Source organism: Anolis carolinensis, chromosome 3 (assembly GCF_035594765.1).
Source record: "Anolis carolinensis isolate JA03-04 chromosome 3, rAnoCar3.1.pri, whole genome shotgun sequence".
Classification (NCBI taxonomy): domain Eukaryota; kingdom Metazoa; phylum Chordata; class Lepidosauria; order Squamata; family Dactyloidae; genus Anolis; species Anolis carolinensis.
In genome coordinates, this window is record NC_085843.1 from 125,660,672 (window position 1) to 125,672,783 (window position 12,112).

Below are 12,112 nucleotides of genomic sequence, written 5' to 3' on the forward strand. Positions count from 1 at the left end.
CAAGGTTAAAAGGAAGAGGATTCCAATGTTTTAAGCAAACAGTACAATAACGGAATGTGATTTTTGTTGTGCTTTCATTTTATAGTTTTACTAGCTTTGCCCAGCCACGCATTGCTATGGCTTATGGGAATCATTTGTTGGCCAGGTGGAATAGCAGTGAATAGCCTTGCAGCCTCAAAGCCTGGCCGTTTTCTGGAGTAGCTGGAGTAGCACCCTCAATCAAAGAGCCGCTTTGAAGCCTGGCTACTTCCTTTGTAGGGGAATTATTGTTTGGCCAGATTGAATTGCACTGAATAGTCTTGCAGCTTAAAAGCCTGGCTGCTTTCTACATAGGGCATTCTTGTTAGGCCAGGTTGAATGGGATGAAGTAGCCTCATGGCTTCAAAGCCTGGGGATTAGGCACCTTGATTAGCATTTAATGGCCTTGCAGCTTCAAAGCCTGGGTGCTTCCTGCCTGGGGGAATCCTTTGTTGGGACGTGCTAGCTGACCCTGATTGTTTCCTTTCTGGAATTCCCAATTTCCCTGCTTTCAGAGTGTTGCTCTTTATTGACTGTCCTAGTTATAGAGATTATATTGTTCTGTATTATTATACCACAGTGATTATTTCATATTTATAATCTTATATTATCTGCTTAGAAGTGGACTTTATGAGGCTCCTTCTACACAGCTGTATAAAATCCACACTGAAGTGGATTATATGGCAGTGTGGACTCAAGATAATCCAGTTCAAAGCAGATGAAGTAAGATTATAAATGGGTAATATAGCTGTGTGGAAGGACCTTGAGTCTACACTGACATATCATCCAGTTCAAATCAGATAATCTGTATTTTCTAGGCAGTGTGGATCTGGCCTAAAGGCACTCTGCCTTTGCCCTGGACACCATTTAGGCTGAAGGAGTTGCTAGGATACAAAGAGGGTGAGGCCTAAAGACAGCGGGAGGGGGGGGGGCTAAAGGCAGCAGAGCCTACCTTTCTATTTGGCAGTTGGGGGGGAAGGCTCTTCCTCATCCTTTGTACTTTGTACTATTTTTCCAGGTTTTTTTAATTGAAAGACATATTTTGGATGACTATGTCTTTTGTAGCCAAATTTGGTGTGATTTGGTCCAGTGGTTTTGATGTTTACTCCATAGTAAAACGAACATTACATTTTTTATATATAGATTAACAAATATCTGTTGATCCTTATATGCTAGGTTGTCATGGAGCCAAATCCCAGGGCTGGATTTCCAAGCCCTGAATCTGGCTTCATAACATAAAACAACCCTGCAAGCACCTGGCGGGAGAAGATAAAATGAGCCTGGGAACTCAGGGTTGAAAGTATAAACAATTATAATTGATGTAGTGTGTGGGAATGGTAGTAATGTGATCCGGAGGGTGGGGTTTGATGATGATATTTGCGTGTGCTATTACGTTGCATCAGAAGTGATAAAATTGAATGTATGTAAACATTAGGTCATTCTCGACTTTTCCAAAGTCATGTATTCTTCAATAAAGTTTGGATTTGAGAGCAGCTATCTTTGATCTGCGTTCAGACTGGTCCTTTGAAGTGAGCCTGACATTTAAGTCGAGAATCCCGTTCTCACCCTCCTGCGGAATTCGCAGTGAAGTGATAATGAGTGGAGAAGGAGATCAAAGCCCAAATGGAGCAGGGAGGCCTTTGCAAGGGGCCCGGCCGTTGGGAGAAGAGACGCTGCAAGCCATAGCTTCCTCTACGGGGTACCCCAGGCCGGACGGCGTGACCCAGAGGATTCCCAGGGGAGGAAGAGGCGTCTCTGCGGCTGCGGAAACCAGTTGGGGATCTGGAGGAAGCATGCCGGAGACCGTGGCCCTGCGGTTATCCATCCTGGAAACAAATTTATCCAGGCTGTCGGAAACCGTAGGGAGGTTGGTGCCACTATTGGAAGAGAATCTCCAAAAGGAGCCCATCCGATATGGCGCCGAGAGAGAGCCAAGTAAAGAAGGAGATTGGAGCCAGAGGGGCCAGCGAGCATCAACGCAGAGTCCCGTGGCCGCGAGGGGCGAGGGAGATGAGGAATATTGGCAGGAGCTGGAGTTCCGAGACAGAATGGCACGCGAAGTGGAGCGCCAGCGAGCTCTGGGAACTCTGAGGCCGCCATCTCCAACAGAGCTCCCAACCCCCCGAATGGGCGTCGGGGTGGAAAGACCACTGGGGCCAGGGATCGGGTCCAGTGGATTAGCAGACGAAGGCGGAGAGGAGCAGGAGATCCAGGAAGAGGAGGAGAATGTGCTGTACGACGAGGGAAGACGAGATGCGGGGGCTACAGCGAGGCCCGTATGCGGATGGGTGGAAGGGCCGACAGCGGCGGCAGAATTTCGGGAGCCGCGCAGAATGACTACCGGAGTGGGGCGCGGCGGGTTCAGAGGGGCCGTCCAAGGAAACCCGATGCAACCCTTCCCCCTGCCTCCCAGACAGCACCAACGGGCCGCAGAATGGATGCCAAGGAGGGAAGATCTCAAACTAGAATACGGAGGGGAATCAACTGAATTGAACTTTTTTCTAATTAGCATCAGAGGATACATGGAAGACAATGCACACACATTCCCCTCCGAAGCAAGCAGGGTTCGAGCCATCGGCAACACACTAAAGAGAGGAGCTGCAAGCTGGTATGTGCAACTACATGCCAGACGCGACCCATGCCTGAGGTCAGTGCCCCGCTTCCTCGCCGCACTGGAAAACCGGTTCAGAGACCGGCTAGAGCAATTGAGGGCTCGAGACCAGCTTAAAGGAATAAAGCAGAGGGACAAAACGGTGCCCGAGTACGCAGAGGAATTCCTCCACCTCGCGGAAAGGGTACCAGAGTGGTCTGAAGTGACCAAAGTGGAAATATTTAAAGAGGGACTACGCCCCGAGGTTTTCAGCTGGGCAGCGCACAGAGATGACCCCGAAACGCTCCAGGGATGGATTCAACTAGCGGGGCGCGTTGAGTCCACCCTAGCCCAAGTGAAGCGCTTCAGGAGCAGCGGCGGCCAGCAAAGACCGGTGGCAAAAGGCCGAGGAGAAACGAGGAAGCAGGAAAGGTCCGGAGGGAGGCCGGGGATTCCCTCCAGAGGAGACGACAACAAACCTAAACCGGGATGCTTTGTGTGTGGGAAGACGGGCCATCGAGCAGCAGAATGTTGGGCACGGAAGGGGGAGCCGCCAAAACCCTCAAAACCCAAGCCAGCAACCGGGAGGCGTGCGGAGGAGGAGGTGCAAGCCCCAGAATCTCCGGAAAGATTGGTGAGTCGGGACAAACGCATGATAGTAGTGCCAATCTGCATCTCGGGGCTAGAGAATCGGGCCACCTGCAAGGCATTTGTGGATTGTGGTTGTTCTAGGAACATTATAACTCCGGAACTAGCAGGAGCGCTGAAATGCCAGCAGATGGTGCTTGACTCCCCAATTGCATTTTCGCAGCTAGATGGATCAGTTGCTGCTGGGGAAGTATCTACAAAGGAAATACGGGAGGTCCCATGTAAAATAGGCAAATGGGAAGGAAGAATATCCTTTGTGATAGCCCCTATTGCCACATACCACGTAATATTAGGGATACCATGGCTCGAACAGGCAAATCCTGACGTAGATTGGAGAGGAAAGAGCCTAGCATTTAAAGAACAGCAGACGCAATGGGAGATAAGCAAAATTGCAGAAGAGGAAGACGAGGGAGATGAATCAGGTGAAATAGACCCACAGCTATTGCCACCTGAATACAGAGACTTTGTGGATGTTTTCAATCAGAAAGAGGCAAGTAAATTACCTCCCAAAAGGAATATAGAAGTAGAAATTGAAATAACCCCAGGAGCAAACTTACCAAAACCAAAAGTATATCCCATGTCTGTGCAGGAGAAGGAGGAATTGAGGAAGTATATTGATAAAAACCTGGCGCGAGGCTTCATTAAACCATCCAATTCTCCTCTCGGGGCCCCAGTGTTATTTAGGAGAAAGAAAGACAACTCCCTAAGATTGTGCATTGATTATCGTAATTTAAATGCAATTACTAAGGACAATAAATACCCTATGCCCTTAGTAAAGGATTTAATTACCGTATTGAAGAAAGGGAGCATATTTACTAAACTGGATTTAATTGAAGCATATCATAAATTAAGAATCAAACCGGAGGATACTTGGAAAACTGCATTTTCCTGCGCATTCGGCCATTTTGAATATAAAATTTTGCCTTTCGGACTAAAAAACGGAGGCGGTTGCTTTATGCAGCTTATAAATGAAATATTACACCCCTTGTTGTACAGAGGGGTATTTATATTTCTTGATGATATCTTGATTGTGAGTGAAGATAAGGAAAAGCACGTGAAATTGGTCCGGGAAGTGTTGCAGAGACTAAGAGAAGCAAAGCTGTACGCAAAACTGTCCAAATGTGAATTTAATAAAACTCAAATTGACTTTCTGGGGTATCGGATATCTCCAGAAGGATTAGCTATGGACCCAGCTAAAGTATCAGATGTAAAAGAATGGGGAGTACCTCAACACGAAGGCATAACCACAGCAAAAGAGGGGACAATATTCTCTGATAAACAATGGGGCTTAGCTGTCAGGACAAGAGCGCAAACCCAAAAGGAGAACACGGCTATTGTTGAACTTGACGGGGAAGATAATTGGGGAAACGAGCTGAAACAGTCTTATGAAGGAGATCAGTGGATCGCATCCAACGCAGAAAAGGGGGAGCAGAAGGGGGGATTTTGGTTTGTTAACAAGAAACTGTATATCCCAGCAATATTAAGGATTAAGATTTTGCATCGTTTTCACAATAACCAGAGCGCTGGTCATACAGGAATTACAAAAACAACGAAGGCAATAGCAAAACATTGTTGGTGGCCAGGAATGAGGAAGGACATAAAGAATCATGTTGTTCAATGTGATGATTGTGCCAGAAATAAATCGAGAGGTGGGAAGCCTATGGGATTATTACAAACAGTAGCGGAACCTACCAGACCTTGGGAATGTGTAGCTATGGACTTTGTGGGGGAACTGCCGGTTAGCAAAGGACATCGTTATATTTGGACAGTATTAGACCTGTTTTCTAAACAGGCCCACTTTATAGCACTGACGAAACTACCATCGGCCGAGAAACTAGCTGAATTGTACATAAACCATATTTACAAACTGCATGGATGTCCCAGTAGAGTGGTCAGTGACAGAGGAGTACAATTCACAGCAAAATTTTGGGAAAAATTCTTGGAAATGCTAGGAGCAGAAAGGAGTCTAAGTTCTGCTTTTCACCCCATGACAAACGGGGCAGTAGAACGTACTCAGCAGACACTTGGGCAGTTCCTTCGAATGTACTCTAACATGAGACAAAATGACTGGTCTAGGTGGTTGGCTTTTGCAGAACTAGCTTTTAATTCGACTATACATTCAGCAACAAATAAAACCCCCTTTGAAGTGGTTTACGGGTATGAAATACAGCCTTTGCCCCAGTTACCAAGATGGACAGAGAATGAGGAAACAGAGGCAGGGAAATGGAAAACACAAATGCTAGAATGCTGGAGTCAAGTGACTGCATCCTTAAAGGAAGCACACAAAAAGTATAAAGCGTTCGCAGACAGAAAGAGGGTGGAAGGTGATAAATTGGATAAAGGAGATCTAGTGTGGTTAAGTACCCAAAACATCAAATTGGGGCTACCTTCGAGAAAATTGGGCCCCAAATATATTGGACCATTCAGAATACAGGGTGTTATCAATGAAGTAACTTTTCAGTTGGCATTGCCAAAAAGTTTAGGGAAAATACACCCAGTATTCCATCGCAGCTTACTGAAAAAGTATATGGGTACTTTGGACAAAATGGACACATAGAGTTGTTGTTTGATTTGTTTCAGGACTATGATGAAAAAAGAACCGAAGAGGAGGATGAAGAAAACGAGGGCGCCATGTCATGGAGCCAAATCCCAGGGCTGGATTTCCAAGCCCTGAATCTGGCTTCATAACATAAAACAACCCTGCAAGCACCTGGCGGGAGAAGATAAAATGAGCCTGGGAACTCAGGGTTGAAAGTATAAACAATTATAATTGATGTAGTGTGTGGGAATGGTAGTAATGTGATCCGGAGGGTGGGGTTTGATGATGATATTTGCGTGTGCTATTACGTTGCATCAGAAGTGATAAAATTGAATGTATGTAAACATTAGGTCATTCTCGACTTTTCCAAAGTCATGTATTCTTCAATAAAGATTGGATTTGAGAGCAGCTATCTTTGATCTGCGTTCAGACTGGTCCTTTGAAGTGAGCCTGACAGGTTAAATAAATTTACAATCATTAAGTTTATTAACAGTAATTGTTAGCAAATAAAATGACTTCCCATAATGTGTAATGGCCATATGCAAATTAATGTATGCTATAAAGCAATAAGGTGTTTGTGAATGCCAAGTATCTGGAAGTGGATTAACTAAGGTACCTAAGTGTCATGAAAAGGTGAAGGAAACTGAAAGGTTTAGGAAAGTGGAGGGAACCAACCGTCTTAGAATCAAAGAATCATACAGTTGGAAAAGACCTAATGGGCCACCCAGTCCAACCCCCTGCCAAGAAGCAAGAAGATGACATTCAAAGCACCCCAACAGATGGCCATCCAGCCTCTGCTTAAAAGCCTCCAAAGAAGGAGGCTCAACCACACTCTTACCCCATTCCCTTCCATCTTTCCCCATGTTCTGGGATGCACAGCCATCTCAGATCCTTTCTGTGTCAGTGTGCATCTTCCCCCCAATTTCTTTTATTTGGAGTCAGGTAACTTCCCAAGACTAAAGTTTACGTACTAATTTGAAATAAGCAGACAAAATATTAGATGAACACATTCTTCTCTCTTAATTAAAGGCTGTTCGCTTTTAATTAAATATTTCGATACAAAGTATTACTTGTGCCATCTGTTATTAATTTAGGTGATCACAATTAATACCAGGATATCCACATCGATAAGTATAAAACAACATTTCTATCTTTTGTGACATTCCTGCTGAAATTATGATCCTACAAGTTTATTCTGCATTCAGTGTAATTCCTCTTATGGCTGGCTTGTTCTTCATTATACTTGTTGCACTACAAGAGACATAATAGTGAGAAAGAACCTAAGGGGCACCAATATTTGCTAGAAAAGTTATAGTCACCCTCCCAAACTAATCCCTCAGCCAAAGGATTTTGTCCCTTTCTCTTCTTTTCAACCTTTCTGCATTCATGGGGTGAGCAAAAGGAACAAGGAAATGTTATTTCAGACTCAATTTCTAGCAAATGTCCATTTTCCACCACATATAGCTATGGTAGGGAACTACAAACTATTCTAGCAGCCTCTATGAACCATGTGATCAGAAACATGATTGCCAGGTGCAGTTTTCTAGTATAATTCATATACAATATGCTTTGTTACACTTGTTTTAGAGAACAGCATGTGAGAAGCAGCCATATGCTGCCCGTCATTGCTGTGTGTCAGTTAATCTAAGTGGCCCACTATTTTAATACCTATACTGTTTAATTTGAGCAACCAGGAACATTTTTGTCTTACTTGTATAAAAAACATTGTGTCTGTGTGTGCTATTCTAAAATTATATTTTAAGATTTTGTGATAATGACAAAAAATAATCAAAATATATTGAATCCTATGTACTGAAAATGATTATTAAAAATATTGTAAGATATTTTATGATGAAAAGTAAGCCACCTACAATTAAGATGCAGATTAAAAGGACCAGTGTTTGTAGAGCACCCAAACTCAAACCTGCAACAATAATACAGTAGAATTGTATTTCTGGGCAAGGAAAGCCATCAATATTGGGGATATTAACAGATGGGAGAAATTAAAAGAACTAGTTCAAAGTAGCTGTAAAAACAAACACATCTGCATAGTTTGTTAGCTTTAAAGTTAAATTTAGAAAAGGCTGCATGAGAATTATTAAGATTGCTCTTAATAAAAGGAAGAAAAATCTAGTTTGTGGGCTGGAAAAAATAACAGACCAATTGGGAAAGCTGTAATGGTACCCAATAAAATTACTACTCATCACTCTCAAACTGAAGCACTAATTACAGACAATATAAGGCCAAGATAGAGGAGTAAGAGAAATATATTGAACAAACATTTTAATTACTGGCTAGCACAATTATTGGCTAACCCCGGTGGCGAAGTGTGTTAAAGCACTGAGCTGCTGAACTTGCAGACCGAAAGGTCCCAGGTTCAAACCCCGGGAGTGGCCACTGTTAGCTCCAGCTCCTGCCAACCTAGCAGTTCGAAAACATGCAAATGTGAGTAGATCAATAGGTACCGCTCCGGCGGGAAGGTAACGGCACTCCATGCAGTCATGCCGGCCACATGACTTTGGAGGTGTCTATGGACAACGCCGGCTCTTCGGCTTAGAAATAAAGATGAGCACCAACCCCCAGAGCCAGACATGACTGGACTTAACGTCAGGGGAAACCTTTACCTTTACCTTTTTACAATTAATAATAATAATAATAATAATAATAATAATAATAAACTTTATTTATACCCCGCCACCATCTCCCCAACGGGGACTCGGGGCGGCTTACATGGGGCCATGCCCAGAACAATACAATATAACAAAATTCTGATAAAGTTGGAAAGAGCAGTTTTCCAAAGTTTCTCACAGTGTTCTTTCAAACTGGGAAGCTTTCTGTAGCTCTGTAACAATGAAATTGTTGAAATGATACTAGCCTTGATATACCAGAGGACAATGAGTCAATACAGAAACAAACAAACAAACAAAAAAGCTTGCTCTTATAAAAACAAGCAGGAATAACCCTTGGGTTCAGTAACTCCTTTTTCCCCCATCCCCCTTCCTTTGTTCATAAAGATAAAAGAGTATAATTTTCTACGTCTAGTTTGCAGTAAAGCATTTTTTGCAATTTTATCCATATACTATCAGGAAGTTTCAAAATGCTGGAATCAATTTCATACTATACCGCTTTGAAATTGAGTTGTAATACTTTCTATGAAGACATTTATAGTCTTTTTGTTTTGTGTGTTAAGCATGAGGGAAAGTGAGGAGGAAAACATAAAAACTTGCTCCTGAACATTCTCATGTGTTTGTCATGATATAGTAATTATGCCAATTTCTGCAAAGGACATTTAACATTTGCATACAGAAACACTGCAAAAGTAACTTGACAAAAGCTAACGTAACAATAAGAACTGTTGTGAAGGGTAATAACAAGAAGCTGAAATCTGAGTAAAGACATTTCCTTCTGCAGTGCTTTACTGACACTGCTGTATTTAACTTATTCAAACTGTAGCCATTTTCTATATTCTCACACAAGTCAAAAGTAATTGCTCTGGTCAGTTTTCCTGCTTAGACATACTTCATTCCTGCTTTTCCTTATGTGCTTTTCCTCCTTTTGAAAGGTTTATTCAAGCACACTGCTATAACGTTCCTGTCTTTCACATTTTTAAGAAAGATTTTAAACTATTTTCAAAATATTAAAAAGAATTGGAGAGTGCTGAAGAAAAAAATTGTTAACATATGCATTAAGCAACACTGTGCACTAGTACCAATGATGCTCATTTCTGTAACCCCCAAAGCCACACAAGCATAAATGTAAGAATGATAATAATAATAGTAATTTTATTTCTTACCTGCTTCTCCTCAAGGTGGGTTACAGAACAATTAAAACACATAAACATCCAAAAATCCCACTATACACATATTAAAATGTAGTTCTATAAAAGATACATATTAAAATGTATTTCTATAAAATACTTAATAAAATACACAAAACAGAGATAAAACAAAGGACACACATTTAAAATTCAAGTTTAAAAACTGATGAAGCTTTTATACAAAAGATCATAATGACACATGTCCAACAGCCCTTACATTTCAAAAGTGCTTTGGCAAGAACCACAATGTAACCATCAAGAAAAGCCTACATATTTTCAGCAGCCTCATTACTCCTAATCCCAACTTTATGATTTCCCCTCTCATTACACCAGTCCATATTAGAAGGCCATAAGAATCAGTTTGAAGATATATGTTTCTTTCAAGAGTTAAATCCCAAATAACTAACAAAGTGAGTTGGACTAGATGGCCCTTGGAGGTCCCCTCCAACTCTAGGATTCTATGAAAATGTAGAATTGGTTAATATTGGTTTCTATTGGTTAATATATGAGAGACATTCAATAAGATGCTGTGGCTTTATTTAAAACTGTTTTTGTCAAAAAAAATAATAATCCCTAAACTCAGTAGATGTACGAATATTTCCAAAAGTTGGGGGGGAATGATCCCCTGTTATCTTGTGCCATTGTATAGAAAATTCAAGAAGATAGCTCTTGTAGTTTCTTTTAAAAATATTGTTTATAAAAATTGGAAAATTTCCCAAAAATCTATGGATAAGTGAAATGTTCTGGAACTTGATGGACTAACAATGGCAAATGTGTTCCACCATTATAGCATGTTTCACCCCAATAGTTCTAAAAATGTGGGAGAAGGGAGCCCCTGAAGTTCCCCCAATTTTAGTATTTATTCTCAAGTACTATAACCAAAAAGGAATGAAATTTCATTACTCTCGTTATAGTAACAAAATTTTCACTAGCTATATTTTAGAAACACTTTAGAAACAAAACGCCAGGGCCCCTAATTTTGTAATGAGTTTTGAAACTTTTTTTATTTTATTTTTTTGATATAATTTTTATTTGTTTTATGTGATCTATAAAGCGAAAGTGGGGGAACAATAGAGCATATAGCGAGATGAGGGAGGAAAAAAGAGAGAAAAAGGGAACAAAGGGGGGGGGGAGAAAAAAAATACATTCTGCGTGTGAATTGACTTCCCATCTATACTTCAGAGATTCTTCTTTCGTTTTCCTTGTGTTTTCAGTTGTTTTTCCAGTCTCCTTTCTTTGAGATAGTCTTTATATATAAGACAGATCTATTCCAAAATCTATTCTTCTTTTCCTCATAAATTTTACAAAGTTTGTCCAATCTGTTTTATTTTTTCCGTCTCTTATTTTTTGTGTTAAGTTGTCCATTTGCATTATGTCTACTATTTTGAGTATCCAGTCTTCTGTTGTTGGGAGCTTTTTTCCTTTCCATACTCTTGCCAGTGTAAGTCTGGCTGCCGTACTTAGGTGGAAGAACATCTTGTCTTGGTTTTTATTTAGTTTTGTGTTTGTGAATCCTAAGAAATACATTTCTGGTTCTAATTTGAATTTAATTTCTATTATCTCTTGTGTCATTTGGTGTATTGCTTTCCAATATTCTTTAATTTTTCTGCAGGACCACCACTGGTGATAGAAGGTCCCTAATTTTTTTCCACATTTTCAGCATAAATTGGAGTTATTTTTATTTAATTTTGCTAATTTTTCTGGAGTGTAGTACCATCTAAACTGCATTTTGTACCAATTTTCTCGTATATCAATTGCCGCTATATATTTTAATTTTTTCTTCCGAATCTCTTCCCAATGGTCCAAATTTAGATTATGGCCTATGTCCTTTGCCCATTTTACCATGCATTCTTTAATTTGTTCTTCTTCTGTTGCTGTTGGTAGAGTATTTTTATTAATTTCTTTTCTTTTTGCATTATGACCTCCCATATTCCTAACTCTTGATTAAATCCCTTTTTAACATCCTCTTTATAACTCAGTTGTAATTGGTTGTATTGATACCATAATATTTGTTTATAAGTTTGTTTAATTTCTGCCTGTGTTTTAATTATAAATTCATTATTGTTCTTTTTAAATATTTGATGATAGGTTAACCAATTCTCTGTACTTAATTCCCTTTTATGTTTTGCTTCGATAGGTGAAATCCACAGAGGAGTTTTGTTATAAAATCTATCTTTATATTTTCCCCGCACCTTAATCAATGATGCTCTTATGAAATGATTGCAAAAAAAATTCTCTGTTTTCTTTTTATTGTACCATATGTAGTCATGCCAGCCAGATCTTAGGTCATGACCTTCTAAAGTTAAAAGTCTATTTTGTTTTAGTGTGGTCCAGTCTTTTAACCAAATTAAATTGCATGTCTCGTAATAGCATTTTAAGTCTGAGAAACTCAGTCCTCCTCGTTTTGTGTTGTCCATTAGCAATTTTGATTTAATCCTTGCCTTTTTATTTTTCCATATAAATTTATTTATTTCTTTGGTCCATTTTTTAAATAGGTGAC

At 40.5% G+C, this 12,112-nt stretch overlaps 1 protein-coding gene across 2 annotated transcripts in view; it reads right to left on the minus strand.

Annotated features, from left to right (window-relative positions):
• pcca (propionyl-CoA carboxylase subunit alpha) overlaps nucleotides 1–12,112 on the minus strand; it is a 299,632-nt gene that overhangs the window by 175,706 nt on the left and 111,814 nt on the right. The gene's annotated exons all lie outside the window — the stretch shown is intronic.